This window comes from Oryx dammah, unplaced genomic scaffold, assembly GCF_014754425.2.
Source record: "Oryx dammah isolate SB20612 unplaced genomic scaffold, SCBI_Odam_1.1 HiC_scaffold_26, whole genome shotgun sequence".
Lineage (NCBI taxonomy): Eukaryota > Metazoa > Chordata > Mammalia > Artiodactyla > Bovidae > Oryx > Oryx dammah.
Genome location: NW_024070210.1, coordinates 11,189,826 through 11,207,040, shown reverse-complemented (window position 1 = coordinate 11,207,040; position 17,215 = coordinate 11,189,826). Strand labels below are relative to the sequence as shown.

Sequence of the window (17,215 nt, the reverse complement as noted above, 5' to 3'; positions counted from 1 at the left end):
TATATTACCATATGTGAAACAGATCACCAGTCCAGGTTTGATGCATGGGACAGGGAGCTCAGGGCCTGTGCACTGGGATGACCCTGAGGGAGGGGGTGGGGAAGGAGGTGGGAGGCGGGTTCAGGATGGGGGACACATGTACACCCATGGCTGATTCACGTCAATGTATGGCAAAAACCACCACAATACCGTAAAGTAATTAGCCTCCAATTAAAATAAATATATTAATTTTTAAAAAAAAGAATACTGGAGTGGGTTGCCATTTCCTTCTCCAGAGGATCTTCCCAACCCAGGAATCAAACCCAGGTCTCCAGCATATCTCCAAGACCATTTCCAAATATCATATACATGTGATTTTCTAGAGAACCAGTATTTGGACACCTACTGTATATTTGGACACCTATAGTACAGCAGTAGGCCAGTTGCGTTGGCCGGAGAAGCAAAGACAATCTACAGAAAGAGAACAACCTGGGCAGGTTGAGTCAAGAGACACCTGCCATTCTTTCCCTGTTTTCCCTGACCCTCCCTCAACACTAGAGTTCATCCACCTTGAAAAGAGAATGAGAGAACCAGATCATGACCCTAATTACCAACCCCAATATACCCACACACAGTGCCAGGCCAGGAGTGGGTGAGGAGTAAGGATAAATCACCACTTTCTCCCTTCAGGTCTCTTGAATCCTGGATGTAGCTGTTGATCTGGGAAGGAAAGGTCTTACTCTAGTAAGACTGGAGTTGTAAATTGATTCATCTTTTAACACCAAAAGTGACTGTAAGTTATAATTCTGCTCAAGACATGGCTAAGGAATTTATAACTAGGAAAGGAAGGGGGCTGCAAGATAAGACACTGAGGAAAGTGTTTAATCAAAAATAAGTCCTGTTTCATCTTTAAGCTGACCTAGTTGAAACTGGTCAATAAATTGGGTTCTGCCTGCAGTGCAGGAGACCTGGGTCTGATCCCTGTATTGGGAAGATCCCCTGGAGAAGGAAATGGCAAACCACTCCAGTGTTCTTGCCTGGAAAATGCCATGGACAGAGAGCCTGGAGGGCTACAGTCCATGGGATCACAAGGGTCGGATATAACTTAGCAACTAAAGCACCAATAAACTGGAAGTTTCAAATTCTGGACTGTCCACTGGCAGCTGTTGACCTTAGGCAAGTTACTTAACTTACTTTTGTCTTATCCATGAAATGGGAATTCATGAGACAAGACATATAAAGCACTTAGGGAAAGGGATGAACCCATAATGTGTTCAATTCACACCAGCTTTCATCATTAGAATTCACATTATCTCATATTCACCTTAAAATCAATGTGCCCGGCAATAAGTGGTGATGGGGTTAATAGGGGACATAAAGTCAAACGCACTGCAAGGCAGTGGTTCAGTTGCTAAGTCGTGTCTGACTCTTGTGACCCCATGGACTATATCCTGCCAAGCTCTCTGTCCATGTGATTTTCCAGGCAAGAATACCGGAGTGGTTTGCCATTTCCTTCTCCAGAGGATCTTCCTGACCCAGGGATTGAAACTAGGTCTCTTGCACTGCAGGCAGATTCTTTACCTAGTGAGTAAAGCCTACCAGCAAAGCCCATTCTAAGGTATGGAGTGTCAAAAAGAAAATGTAGGGAAGCTAAGGAGCTGGAGAGTCAATGACCCACCTAATAGATTCAAATTCAAATTTTTAAAAATCTAAAGGGCCAAACAAAACTACTCTACAGACAAATTCTGCCTTGGAGACTGCAGTTTCCAGCGTAATTTCAAGATCTCACTCAACTTTAACCTGGACTGACCACCCAGCCAGCTTTGACCGTCTTCTCCATTTGTTGCCTCTTTACCCTGTCAATTCCCACATCCTATTCCTGCCTCCATTCAATGAATCCCTCGCCTTGTTTCCAAAATAAATTCTGAATACTTTCTCTCTCTGCCCACTTCCACACCTGTACTGGTCAGCTATTCCTGCAAACCCAGAGTCTTCAAAGATATATTTTTCTTGTTCACTGCCCTGATGGTCAGCAGAAGCAGATTTGCTTCCATCTAAGTTGGCTGGGCTCCAGGCTTTAGATCAGGAACAAATTTACATCATATATCCCTCATCATTCTTAGGCCAGCAGTTATTTGTGGCATGTACTTCCTGTGGCAAAGGGCAGGAGCACAAGAGATCATACAGGGAAAGCACAATTTCTCACATGGTCTTAGCCCCAAACTGACCAACTGTGACTTCTGCCCACATTTCATAGGCCAAAGCCAACCATGCAGCCAGTCTCAACATCACCGAGGGTGGGAAGTGTTGCAAAATCATATGACAAAGGATGTAAATATATAATTCTAGCAAAGGGAGGGTTCGTTTGTGGATTCTAGCAAAGGGAGGGTTCATTGTGCCAATGAACGAATCAGTTGGCAAAATCCCATCCTTTGGACACAATTATTCATGTACTTATCATGCTCAAATTACATTTAAATCCTGCCCTGATAACACTTCCCAGATGGCACAGTGGTAAATAATCCATCTGTCAATACAGGAGATGCAAGAAATGTGGGTTTGATTCCTGGGTCGGGAAGATCCCCTGGAGAAGGAATGGCAACCCACTCCAGTATTCTTCCCTGGAAAATCCCATGGACAGAGGAGCCTGGCAGGCTATAAGTCCATGGGATCGCACAGAGTAGGACATGACTTAGCAACTGAACATGCACACACACAAATAACACAAGGATGGCGACATGTGGAGCAGAATGGCACCCAACCACAGTCTAACGGCAACTCCAGCTGACTTAAGTGACCCGCAGCCTTTCACAGAGCTACTTGACTAATCCAGCTTTAATCAGCAGACCCGTAAGTGTGAAAACAAGTGCTCATATTAGACACTGAGTTTGGGAGTTATTAGGCAGTATTATGTGGCCTTGATGATTAATAGAATGAACTTTCTCATAACTTTTCTATGTCCTTGACATAACTTCAACACTTTCTCAATCTTTTTACATCCTCCCTGTGTCTCAGATTGACCCAAAGCTTCTCTCAGTTCCTATATCTTCATCTCATCTCCAATAATGTCTACAGAGGCTAAGCTACTTTGTACTTTAAATATAGTCATTCTGTGTATTTTTGAAAACTTATTATTCACTCACATTTCAACAGAGGTTTTTGAATCCTCACTATATGAACAATGACAAGAACTGGGAATACAAGGATGAAAACAGAATCCAGCAGCTTGGACTATACAGTCTAGCAGAAATAAAACAGTAACAATTAAGAAGGTACATGAAAGCTCTAATTCCAATACATCAGTCTTAGCTCCTTAATTAAATTTTAAGCTAAAGCAAAGAGTTAAAGGTGAGGATTATTTTATTCTTTCCTGATCCCCTTATAGTACTAAGAAACAGAGTTTAGGGTAAGTTTTCAATAAGCCGTTGATTTTTTTGTTATTAAATGACCCCTGTATCCCAGCTGCCTTTGTGCTGTGTCTAGCAGCTGAGTCTTTCATCCACTGTCCCCAGTCAAACATTTGCTAAATGGTTATTATGTGCCAGACATTGTGCAAGGCCCAGGTGGTCCTGGCTGTCAAGAAGAGTAGAGTCTGGCGGAGGCAGACATGTATACACATAAATATGATAGTACTTAAGACACACAAGATACTGGGAGAGCAAAAGAGAGTGCCAACGTTCATTCAGGAAACTACTTTCATAATTTTATACTTGGATCTTTTCCATGTAGAACTTTTCAGGCAGAAAAAGAAAAATGGGAGAGGCTACTTTAGGTCACAAGAACATCCTGTACAAAAGCACATAGGCATGAAAAAGCAGATGGGTTTGGAGATTAGCAAAGCACTAAGTATGGATAGAATTTAGGTTAGGTGGGAGCTGAGTGATGAGAGATGAGGCCACAGCTGAGTTGAGAAGAGCTTTATATGCCAAAGTAATAAACTGAGAAATTATTCTATGGAGATCCAGCCAGAAAGCAACTTTTTAAGAATGAAAGAATTGTGATTGTTTTGTCTACTTGAGGCCAACTACCTCACGACAATAGGGAGATTGGAAGAAAGATAACTTGATCATAGAAGGAACAGTTAGGAAACAGCTCCAGGCCCAAAGTGATAATGGCTCATCTAGACTGGGGGCTGGACTGGAGAGGTGTTTCTGGAAGAGTCGACAGGATGTATGAGACAGTAGATGGGAAATACAGAGAACAAGAGGGTAAAGCAGGTCGGCATTGTGTCAAAGCTTTGGGGACTTCAAAGACCATACAATAGGAGGAATGGCACGTTCTGAGCAGAAAGAGCCATCTAATTGTAAATCCTGGCCTACCCATTTCTTTGCCATTTAGGTATTTTACTTATCTGAACTACAGATGTATCATCTTTAAGTGGAAAAACAGCATCTACTTTATGGGATTGTCATGAGGTTAAACAGGAGCAAAAGATAAAAACATTGAGCATACTGCATGGAGAGAAAGGTCTTTGATAAATATATGTTGAATGAAGGAAACTGACAGAAGTATTGTAGAAGGAATAGTGAGATCAGGGTTTTACTTGGGGCTTCTTGATGTGACCTTGAGCACAGTACCTAACCTCCCTGACACTCACTTTCCTCACATGCCAAACAGGGAAAATCTGTCCTACCTCACCGGCTTGTTGGGAAGAGTAAATCTGAAATACTATGCAGAGTCTGATGTCATCACTGGCACATAATTGGTGCCAAATAAATGTGCATTGCATGAAGGTATAACCAACCTAGACAGCATATTCAAAAGCAGAGACATTACTTTGCCAACAAAGGTCCGTCTAGTCAAGGCTATGGTTTTTCCAGTGGTCATGTATGGATGTGAGAGTTGGACTGTAAAGAAAGCTAAGCACCGAAGCATTGATGCTTTAGAACTGTGGTGTTGGAGAAGACTCTTGAGAGTCCCTTGGACTGCAAAGAGATCCAACCAGTCCATTCTAAAGGAGATCAGTCCTGGGTGTTCTTTGGAAGGACTGATGCTAAAGCTGAAACTCCAATACTTTGGCCACCTGATGCAAAGAGCTGACTCATTTGAAAAGCTCCTGATGCTGGGAGGGACTGGGGGCAGGAGGAGAAAGGGATGACAGAGGATGAGATGGCTGGATGGCATCACTGACTCAATGGACATGAGTTTGGGTAAACTCTGGGAGTTGGTGATGGACAGGGAGGCTTGGCGTGCTGCAATTCTTGGGGTCACAAAGAGTCAGATATGACTGAGCAACTGAACTGAACTGATAAATTCATTCAGCTGTTATCTGGCTTAAGGAAGTAAATGGAAAACTACCTCAGTTTAGTAAATATTTACATTCACACTCAGACACATACACAAAAGAGAATCATATGTGTTTTACATTAAAAATGGCAAGCTTCCATTATTTGGAAAGTTAACTTAGAAAGGTTTATTCTTCAATAATGTTCAAAAAAATGGCATGCCTCTCTAATATGCTTGTGTTATATATTAATAAAAACTAGAAACTACCTTCATATCTTCTCATTAGAGACAAAGCCATGGACACAGCTAAATCTTTGTTCAAAAGGTAGTGATGGGTAATTTTACGCCAAATAAGTCATACTAGATTGAGAAAATTTGAGAGTCACTACTTTTAAATAACACAAGCACTCAGTTCAGTTCCGTCACTCAGTCGTGTCCATCTCTTTATGACCCCATGGACTGCAGCACACCAGGCTTCCTGTCCATCACCAACTCCCAGAGCCTACTCAAAATCTTTTTAAAAAATGGTCTCCCAGTCACAGACTACATTTCCCAGAATCCCTTGAAGCTAAGTAAGTTCATGTGCTAAAGCTCTGGGCAATGACAGAGGAGTAGAAGGATATCTTTCATTTCTGGATCAGCTCCTTAAAGACACTTGCCCTGGACTCTCTCCTATTCCCTTCTTCTATGGGCTGTAGCACAGACGTGGTAGAGACTCAGCTTTCGGTCATGCTGGTGAGCACATCAGGGAACGGTAATGCAGCAGAAAGGAAGGAAGAGACCTGTGTATTTTAATGACCTTCACCCCCTGGACCGGCAGGACTGTAATGTGAGAAATACACTTCTATCTATGTAAGCCACTACATTGGGTTTTGTTTGTTTTGTAAAAAAAAATTGGGGGGGGGGCGCAAGTTAGAGCATCTTAACTTCTACCCCAGGTAATGTAGGGTTTTACCTTGTTTTATAAGAAAAAACTTGTTTCAATTGTGAAAATTGCCCTTGGGACATTATGGGAGGAACAGATTTTTACATAGGACAAGTCTGAAGGGTCAGGCTGACCTTTCTGAATACTTATCATGCCAAGGTTACTATAAGGACTTCTTGACTGCTTCTTATATGTTAAGAGTATTTTGAATTCTAAGGGAGAATGTGTTTGTCAACTGGGTTGGTTTTGAATATGAGTATGCTGTTTTCTAATGAAATAGCAGTTTCCCATTTTTTTGACTAATCCTGCCAGCAAGTACCGGTTGAATAAACTAAAGACCTTTCAATTTGCCTGTCGCTATTAAGCTTAACCATAAATTAAAATGAATGGGTATCTCCAAAAAGAATGTCTAAAAAAATGGTTAATCAAATTTTAACCTTGCAAAAACTATAAATTTTGTAATACCATAATCTCTGATTTCTATTAAAAGTTTTTTGTTGACTAAAGGACAGTATTGGAAATAGACTTATCATATGATTTAAGGTTCTAGTTTTGTATACCTTCATTAATAGGATATCTTGCATCAGTATTTTCATTACTAGTGTAATGAATAGCAGCTATGTGATGTTTGTCAAAAATAAAGTTAATAAAAAGATAGTTAACATAAAAGAATTAGAGCAGCATCGCATAATATAGACAGAACACATCAAAGTTATCATACATGGTCCTTTACATAACTCACTCACACACCGGACCGTCTTAGATCATCTGGCTTTGGAAAATAACGGCGCTGATGATATTTCAGTCACTATCAATAATGCTCAACTTCAGAGAAGTTAAATCAGTTTCTTCCCCTCAGCTTCCCAATAACCAGTGACAACTGTTCCAGTGGAAAGAACTCTTGGCCAGCAATCAGGAAACTTCCTTGCTAGCCCTGGCTTTCTTAGTTACCAAGTGTGAAATTGGGCAGGTCATTTAACCTTTGCGCAGGTTAATTATGGAGTGCAGTAAAAGATCATCTATAAAAAGCCTTTTGCAAAATAAAAATCTTTATACCAATACACAGTGGTACATACATATATATATATATACACATGTATCCCTGGTAAAGGGAATGGCAACCCACTCCAGTATTCTTGCCTGAAAAATCTCATGGACATAGGAGCCTGGTGCATTACAGTTCATTGGGGTGGCAAGGAGTCGGACACAACTTAGCAACTGAGCATGTACATATGTTTAAGGAAAACATCATTAACAATATAAAGCCACTTATAAATGTATTTGTTCATATACATACAAACACATATATACATGTGTGTTTATAAAGATATACACATTAGCTAAATTTAAAAATTTTACTATTTAGGATTTATTTCCTGGCTGCTTCTAAAATGAGTTAAGGCATTTATGGGTTAACACACAATGCAAAAGTGCAATGAGAAGCTTTAAAACAAACCAAAGTCTATGCAGATGCCATTTAAGAAGCATTTTTTAGTGGAGTCCTCCTGTTCCCCCTTGATGGCTAAAAACAAATCAGATAAGGGGACTTCTGTAATAATAATAACAACAGATTACTAATAGTTTGTTTAACAGTTGTTAACTGTCCCCTACAAATAAAAGAATCTTAACAATGGCCTACATCTAACCGCACAGAGTCACCCATATGTCATTCCTCTATTGCAGTCTCCCTGGGTGATAAAGTTCATAAGCCAGATTTGCCAGAGTTTTCTGGAAGTAACAATTCAGAGTGTCAAATTCCCACAGTGGAGTCCAAGGCACACATTAGGCTTGTACCCTAAATTCAATAGGACTGTAACATTCCTTTGAACTTTCTTCCTTAGTGATCACCTTTAATCATGAGATTAAAGAATCGTGAGATGATAAGAATGAGAATGACTAATCTTTTCTTTTCCTAGACCCATGCCACCTGTTAGTATTAAGTGAGCTACATTCCTTTTTATATACAGGTAAATAAATTAGTGATTAAATTCATTGTGAGGTAGAGGGTAATATTGACACAAACAACTTTGATTCACCAGCTCAGGTAATACCATTCTATTTGAAACCATCCATCAGTTTCCTTGATCTTTATTTTAAAACTAACAGCAAAGCATTCCATTTTATGGCCTTAGTCCTTAACATGAACAATAAATATATTAGACTGTATTTTTATTAATAGGTTAGTATTGAGGGTCATCTAACTCAAACTGGAAGTCTCAGAGTAAAATCACTAGGTTAGCATTGGAGATTCTCCCCCAGGTGCCTGTCTTTTAAGAAATGACAAAATATAATGAAATGGGTTATAAACCTCTGTGCAGATGTCATGGAAAGAATAAAGCAAGAGCTGGTCATTGAATATCACTTTCATACTTAATCCTAATGGTATACTTGGCCTTATCGCTTAACCAAAGCATCACTCCAGAAGGGTCTTTGGGCATTAAAAAATGCTCACAGCTGGGACACAGGTCTTTCAGAAGTTGGAATTTCTGGGTGAGATGAATTGGGAGATTGGGGTTGACATATACATACTACTATGTTTAAAGTGACTAATTAGAGCCTACTGTATATAGCACAGGGACCTCTACTCAATGCTCCGTGGTAACCTAAATGGGAAGGAAATCTGAAAAAGAGGGGATATACGCATACACATAACTCACTCACTTCACTGTATAGTGGAAACTAACACAACATTGGAAAGTAACTATCCTCCAGTAAAAATGAGCTAAAAAAAAAACACAAAACTCCCCTACCCAAGTCTTGCAACTGATGCCTGAAATTCCATATTACAGGCTCCTTTCATCACTTCAGAACATTTGATCACTGAGTAAATAAAAATGCATACTAGACTAAAAATATTTTAAGCAATTATAAAAAAAAGAAGTTGGAATTTCTTCTCCAGACTAATATTTCTACTTTCTGACACTTAAAAGAAAGCAGTTCCTAAAGAAGAAATCTGCAGCAATATATTCAAAGTTTGCCACCCTAGAACCAAATCGTAACATGCCTTTCTTCCAAATGCAGCCTCATTTTGTATCACAGTGTACCAGCCAAATAGGCCGCAGACCATGCCAGCCCCATCTGACAAATGGAGGCCTGAGCGTCATCCCAGCCTCTCCTGATGCAGAGAAAATGAAAGGAAGCTGTGACGGCCATGTATTCTACTCATTTCTTGAAAATGCATTTGTGAGCTCACATGTCAATGGCCAACTCCTTTAAGCAGGTTCAGAGTAAACAAGTAGAATACACTGGAAAGGCTGGTCCTTATGATTCAGATTTAACAGTCTCGCAGAGCAACTGCAGAGGGACAAAATGCATGTAAGTCTAGTTGATCCCAGACTCACCTGACTCCTTTTGTCCTCTTGGAGCTGTAGAAATACCTGCCCAGATTGGCAGGCGTTGACTAGAACAGAGACAGTGCAGCAAGAGAGAGGAGCCCCAAACCCTAAGTCTTTATATACACTCTCTCTTTCGGTCCAAACATCCTCTTCACTCTGATTGGCTTCCGGTTCCCTCACTGCCCCTTGCCTTTGAAGCGTTCTGGACTCAGCAGCACCCAAGGTTAATGTCTCCAACTTGCCCACAGCACCTACGCATGTCCTGGGCATGCACGTGTTATTTCCAGTGACCCAGAGTGACAGTGGGAAGTAGCTTCTTGTAACTCCTTTTCCTGGAGACTTGTCTCTCCTTTGCACTGCTTGTCTTGGCTCTGCTAAAAGGCTAAGGGAGGATATCTATTCTTTTCACCCACAGGTTATAAAACACAACACAGTTCAGTTTTAGAAGGATGGTCGACCCGTCATATCACTGCCAGGAAGAAACCTCAGGTTCCGTATTTGAACCCCCTACCTTGTATTCCAAATCAAGCACCTCCGAAAAAATTATGCACCCATTACTGCCTTTTCCTTTGTCATCCCTCCTCCAACTAACAACATTTTCCTTTCCTAATATTATTTTTTCATTTTTCTTCTTTATAAAGTTTTCTTTATAAAGTTTCTTCACACCTCATTGTAGAATGAACACATGTGATTTCCAGAGAACAATAATTGGAATAATTCTGTTTGTCATTCTATCTTCATTTTTTAACTACGAAAATGAATATTCAGGTCAAATTCTGTTGTAATGGGGCAAGGAGTTTGCAAGCTCCTTCCTTAGGATGAAGTTTTATTATACACTTTATTGAGTGAAAGCAAAAGGGAAGCTTAGGAATGAGCTTCTTAGCTATGAGCTGTCTTTGCTCTTACAATGGTATTTGCTGAAATGGCAAATATCCAATATACCATTGTTGAATTTCAAGATGACTGTTTTCTGATAACCAGAATGTGATAGCACGATCACCTACATGGAATTGAATTTTACAGTTTTGGTCTACACAGTGACTGCAAAAACATTTTTTTAAAAAAATCATGTTTAATTGAATTTAACTGATTTCTGCCAACTAGATAAATATCAGCTTTCCCTGAAGTCTTTATTTTAGTGAAACTCAATTACTAATGAGATTTAACACTTCCAACAATAAATTTATAATGTACTAAATTTAATCTCTTGAAATTCTGGAACAAACTAACACATCCCTCCCTCCCAATTATTCTAGATGGAGATATACTGGATGTCCTCTCAGAATTCTCAAACGTGGAGTTATTTTTGATTCAGAACATTTCCACTGGTTGCCCTTGAGTAGACATGCCATATTATCACGTTACCTTTGGAATCTCTTTAGACTGTGACTGACATTCTCAGCAAGGCAACTAGATATGAACACCTTCTCTACCGACTATTTTTTTTCTTAATGACATCTCCCTTGAGGAAATGGTCACTTTGCATGGCCTCAATCTAGAGTTGAGAACATGTGTTACATATTCCAATGAACCATAGGAATTGTTTTTCTGTTGTTGTTGTTCAACTTAGAAGTAAAGAGAACTTTGTTAATATCTCCCCACATATATGAGTTGTGAAGTTTACAATATTATCCTAAAGAATTACATTCCTCAATATTTCTTGTACATTCTTTCTTGCATCCCAACTGTACACACACAAGTATCATTCACTTTTGGAAAGTTTGCTTTATGAAACTCTCCTTTTACAAAAGACCTACGTTAGTATTTGTTTTCTCTAACCAGAAGAAATCCAAAAAGGATTTTTGCTTATATTTACACACACACACACACACACACATATATATATTAGTATTTAACTATTTCTTTGCTTTATGTCATTTCAACTTATTATGAAATTCTCCAGGCAAGAACATTGGAGTGGGAAGCCATTCCCCTTTCCAGGGTATCAAACCCAGGTCTCTTGCATTGCAGACAGATTCTTTACTGTTTGAGCCATGAGGGAAGCCCCAAAGGTGTCATCAGTTCAGTTCAGTTCAGTTCAGTTCAGTCACTCAGTCGTGTCCGACTCTTTGGGACCCCATGAATCACAGCACGCCAGGCCTCCCTGTCCATCACCAACTCCCAGAGTTCACTCAGACTCATGCCCATCGAGTCAGTGATGCCATCCAGCCATCTCATCCTCTGTCATCCCCTTCTCCTCCTGCCCCCAATCCCTCCCAGCATCAGTCTTTTCCAATGAGTCAACTCTTCACGTGAGGTGGCCAAAGTACTGGAGTTTCAGCTTTAGCATCAGTCCTTCCAAAGAAATCCCAGGGCTGATCTCCTTCAGAATGGACTGGTTGGATCTCCTTGCAGTCCAAGGGACTCTCAAGAGTCTTCTCCAACGCCACAGCATCTCAAAAGCATCAATTCTCTGGCACTCACCTTTCTTCACAGTCCAACTCTCACATCCATACATGACTACTGGAAAAACCATAGCCTTGACTAGACAGACCTTAGTTGGCAAAGTAACGTCTCTGCTTTTTAATATGCCATCTAGGTTGGTCATAACTTTCCTTCCAAGGAGTAAGCATCTTTTAATTTCATGGCTGCAGTCACCATCTACAGTGATTTTGGAGCCCAAAAAATAAAATCTGACACTGTTTCCACTGTTTCCCCATCTATTTGCCATGAAGTGATGGGACCAGATGCCATGATCTTCGTTTTCTGAATGTTGAGCTTTAAGCCAACTTCTTCACTCTCCACTTTCATCAAGAGGCTTTTTAGTTCCTCTTCACTTTCTGCCATGAGGGTGGTATCATCTGCATATCTGAGGTTATTGATATTTCTCCCGGCAATCTTGATTCCAGCTTGTGCTTCTTCTAGCCCAAGGAAAACAATTTGTGTAATTATATATGGGGAATACTGGTCATCTCGCAAGGTCAGGTGGAGACAGATGTGGTGACAGACAGGTGTGTTGTACACTTGAAATGAATATAATGTTATATGTCACTTATACTGCAATAAACAGTAAAAATTTTCACTAAAAAATGAAAATTTTTATGAAGCTCTTAATATTGCTCTCTGCGGATACAGATCAGGTATGCTATCTTTCATAATCATCTTTCTCATATGGTCTATCTGAAAAAATATGTGAAGTCCCTTTCTCCTGTCTGCATCTCCCCCTCCTGTGTACCCATACTAGTCTTCAGGAGTATCTTTAACTAACAAAGACTTCAAAGGATTTGCCTTCTCCCGAGATTCCTTCATTTCAATCAAGGATGAATCTTACTGAATTTCTAAACAGGAGGTTTCTGGATACCCTTGATAGGGTAAGGGGGGACTGGGGTGGAAACATTGTAAGTGCTCTGAAAGGAAAGGACACAAAAAGAAAAGTGGCAAAATGCATAACCTGAGTGTGATTTTAAGGAACAAAAGTGTACCAACTAATGATAGTGTTTTGATACATTATTTCTGATCTGTACCCTGCACAGTGGGCATTATTATTAGCACCATGTTTACAAATAAGGAAGCTAAGGCCCCCAGTTTTCATATGATTGGCCCCAAGTCAGGTAGCAGAGAAATGGCAGAGCCAGGATTCACACCTAGTCTCTGGGTGGCCCACTCACGTGTGCCTGCTCCTCTCAGAAGGCTTCGGGGAAGGAAAGATGAGAGCTTGCGCTTGTAAGGTGGCGCTAGTGGTAAAGAACCCACCTGCCAACGCAGGAGACATAAGAGACGTGGGTTCGATCCCTAGGTTGGGAAGATACCTTGGAGAAGGGCATGGCAACCCACTCCACTATTCTTGTCTAGAGAATCCTGTGGACAGAGGAGCCTGATGTGCTACAGCCCATAGGGTTGCAAAGGGTCGGACCCGACTGAAGTGACTTCACACAGCACACCACAGGTGAGAGCTCAGAATCTCCAAGTATCAGCTACAAATGTAGAATTTGTACATAAGAGAGACTGGACCAGAAAATATATATGGAGAACCAAAAAATGCCCCTCCCACCATCTTTTTAAAAAGTCAAGGAAAGAATAGGAAAAAAATAGAATGAACATGGACTTAGCAGGCACTGGATCAAATTCAGTTACTGCCAGTTATTATACTAGCTCTTACCTTGGGTAAAATTACTTACTTTTTTGGTGCCAAACTCTTTTATACAAAAAAATGAATATAGCAATATCTATTTGATCAAGCTATTGTGAGGATTAAATGAAATGACTTACATGAAAGTCTCAAGATGAGTGCCCCACTCATTATAGGATTTCAATAAATGGTCCTTCCTAATCCTTTCATTCATTGTTATAGTTTATTTAAATAGATGCAAAGGAAGTGGCTTTTAAATCTGTAACAGCCTATTCTTATGAGCACTGGACCACAACTGTGCCATCACGCCTAAGAGAATGAATTCTAAATCCTAACCTCTGGCTCAAATCCTGGCTCTAATTTTTAAAACTTGTGTAATCTAAGCACATTTGCTCCAGACTCAGTTTCTTTATCTGGAAAAGAGAGTTAATAATGGGATTTACCCTGTGACGTTTTATAAGGTTTGATTTCATTAATGGAAGTGAAGTGCTTATTACAGTGACTGGCATTTAGTAAGTGCTCCATAAACACTACTACTATTAACCAAGTAAACAATAGAGTTAGAACACAATTCTCCATCAGGGATGATTTTGTTTCCCCTGAAAATATTTGGTAATGTCTGCAGACATTCTTGGTTGTTACAACTCATCAAGGAAATGGCATTTAGAGGGTAGAAGGCGGGGATGCTGCTATACATTTTAATATACACAAGACAACCACCATGACAAAGAATTATCCAGTGTAAAATATCACTAGTGCCAAGGCTGAGGAATACTGAGTTGAGAAAAGTCATCCCAACTCAGTAGGGATCCTGAGATATTTTCCTCATGAGGGCATAAGAGGTCACCAACCAAATACTGCTAGAAAACCAAATACCCCTACACCCCATTTAATATACAATGGGCTTCCCTGGTGGCTCAGATGGTAAAGAATCCACCTGCAATGCAGGAGAGCCGGGTTCCATCCCGGGGTTGGGAAGATTCCCTGGAAGAGGGCATGGCAACCCACTCCAGTACTCTTGCCTGGAGAATCCAGTGGACAGAGGAGCCTGAAAAGCTACTCTCCATGGAGTTGCAAAGAGTCAGACACAACTGAGGAACTGACACTTAAACTAACATTGGAAAAAGCAAAAATAATTATTGAGCATATGGAACTATAACAATATGTCTTAGAGTTATGGTAAAAATGCTCTTTTAAAAGGGTAATATTTCTTATTAGAATTGCCATTCTAAAATTCACTAAGAATTTGAGAATAGGTGAACAACGATACACAAGGGCTTTAGAGACCACTCCATAAAAAGTAATGCTTGCAAATACATCTGGATTCCCTCTGCTGCAGGAGTGAGCAAATGAAAATGGTCTGCCAATAATGGATATGGTAGGAAAGTGGGCACAAATTTTCATGCTCCTTGTTCATATTTTATCCCTCCTCATCCTCACCCAGATGCTTCATGGGTGATGGGATTACCTAGAGAAAGGTAAATGTGAAGGGCTCAGAGCATCTCTTTCTCGCAGGCTTAGTATCTCAGGTGAATTTAGCAGGATCTCTAGCTGAGAGCATTCCTTATTGATTCTGTGTGCTTTTGTACATCTCCTGCAGCTTGAATTGATAAGGGTACATTGGCAACTTGAACCAGAAACTAATAAGCCGAGGGGCTAGTTCTTCCTTACTGGGAAAAAATACAAACTTTCAAGTCTGAGGAGGAAAATAGGGAGCACTCCATGAGGAACACACACTTAATCCCGAACCTTGTTATTTAGGATTAATAGTTGGTACTCAGGGAACTGGAAAGTGACAACGAGTTCCTTTTTCCTTTTTTCAGTCATTAGCAGGGAGGGATTGCTCACACACAGAACACTGTTCCAGTGAACACCAGGCACATGAAGAGGTACCATTCCTTTCTCAAGCTTGCAAGTGAGATCCACCAGAGAGGCTCCAGTGTGTTCAGGATGGACGCAACGTTGTCTACCATACGTCAACGAAGGAGTCTTTGTAATATTCTGATTTTGGTGGCTGGATAATGGTGCCCAAATATGTTAGGTCCCAATCCCTGGAACCTGTAAATATTACCGTATTTGGAAAAAGGGTTTTTGTAGACATGATTAAGGATCTTGAGTTGGGGAGATTACCCTGGATTATTTAAATGGACCTTAAATGTAATCATGAGTGTCACTACCTTTTTTCCTGATGCACAGTGATTTACAATATTATATTAGTTTCAGGTGTACAACATAGTGATTCAATATTTTTGTAGATTATATTCCATTTATAGCTATTATTTTTTTAAAAGTTATATCTCCCTGTGCTGTACAATATATCTTTGTTGCTTATCTATTTTATACATAGTAGTTTGTGTCTCTTAATCCCATGCCCCATCTTGTCCCTCCCTTCTTCCCTCTCCCTACTGGTAACCACTAGTTTGTTCTCTATAACTGTGAATCTGTTTCTGTTTTTATACCTTCATTTATTTTTAGATCCCACATACAAGTGATAACAGAATATTTGTCTTTTTCTGATTTATTTATCTAAACTTAATACTCTCTAGGTCTATCCATGTTGTTGCAAATGGCAGAATTTCATACTTTTTATGACTAATATTCTTGTGTGCATGTATGTGTGCATGTGCGTGTGTGCGTGCGTGTGTGTGGATGCACACGTGTGTGTGTGTGTGTGCGTGCGTGTGTGTGTGGAGTGTCAGATCTTTATCCATTCATCTGCTGATGGTACTTAGGCTGCTTTCATGCCTTGACTATTATAAACAATGCTGTTAGGAACACTGAGGTGCATGTATCTTTTCAAACTAGTGTTTTCATTTTCATAGATGAGTGTTCTTGTAAGAGAGAGGCAGAGGAAAATCTGACATACAGAGAAGAGGAGGTCATGTGACCATGAGATGGAGATTAGAGGGATGTGGCCACAAGCCAAGGAATGCTGGCAGCCTCCAGAACTTGGAAGGGTCGAAGAATGGATTCTCCCTAAGAGCTCCTGAAACAAGTGCAGCCCTTGACTGCTGTCCAGTGAAAATGATTTTGGACTTCCAGCTTCAGGAACTCTGAGAGTATACATTTCTATAGTTTTAAGTCACCAGTTTCTGGTAATTTGTTTCAGCGACAACAGGAAACTAATACACCGGTCATAACTGTGGATTCTCTTCTCACAGACCTCTGTTGGCCTACTGAAGGGAAAGAGGAAGAAAAAAAAGTTAAGAAGCATGATCCAAGCAAGAGACAAAAGAAAGAAGGAAGAGGAGAAGGAAGAAGAATCAGGGGAAAGTGGAGGAGAAATAACTCACTGAATGGTTTAGGTCATGTGTGAATTACACTGGGGAGAAGTGCCCATGACCCCTAAAATCCACTTCTGTCAATTCGGTGGATATTAGGCTATGCTTAAGCCTGGGTCAGAAGAGGAATTTGTCTTTAAAACTTATGATTCATCCAATAGTTGTAATGTGGCTTACTGAAATTTTTCTCATCAAGATCACCACTGACCTCCTTTTGGTTAAAAAACAGTAACTACTTAGTCATCAAGTTCTTTAACCTGACTTGCCAACTTTCAAGATCCTGCTCATAACCCACTTCCTCTACAAAATCACCCTTGATCTGTGTTATTTTTCCACTTTCTGAATTCCTATTACACTCACAGGAAGTATGTCTGTTATTTTTGCCCCTCTAAAAAGAGGC

General features: G+C 40.2%; 1 long non-coding RNA gene across 1 annotated transcript; it reads left to right on the top strand.

Annotated features, from left to right (window-relative positions):
- Positions 1 to 5,813: 5,813 nt before the first annotated feature.
- LOC120852497 lies at positions 5,814 to 16,940 on the top strand. Its single transcript, XR_005718575.1, has 2 exons — positions 5,814 to 6,057; positions 16,696 to 16,940. It is a non-coding gene; the product is annotated as an uncharacterized LOC120852497 (long non-coding RNA).
- Positions 16,941 to 17,215: the final 275 nt, after the last annotated feature.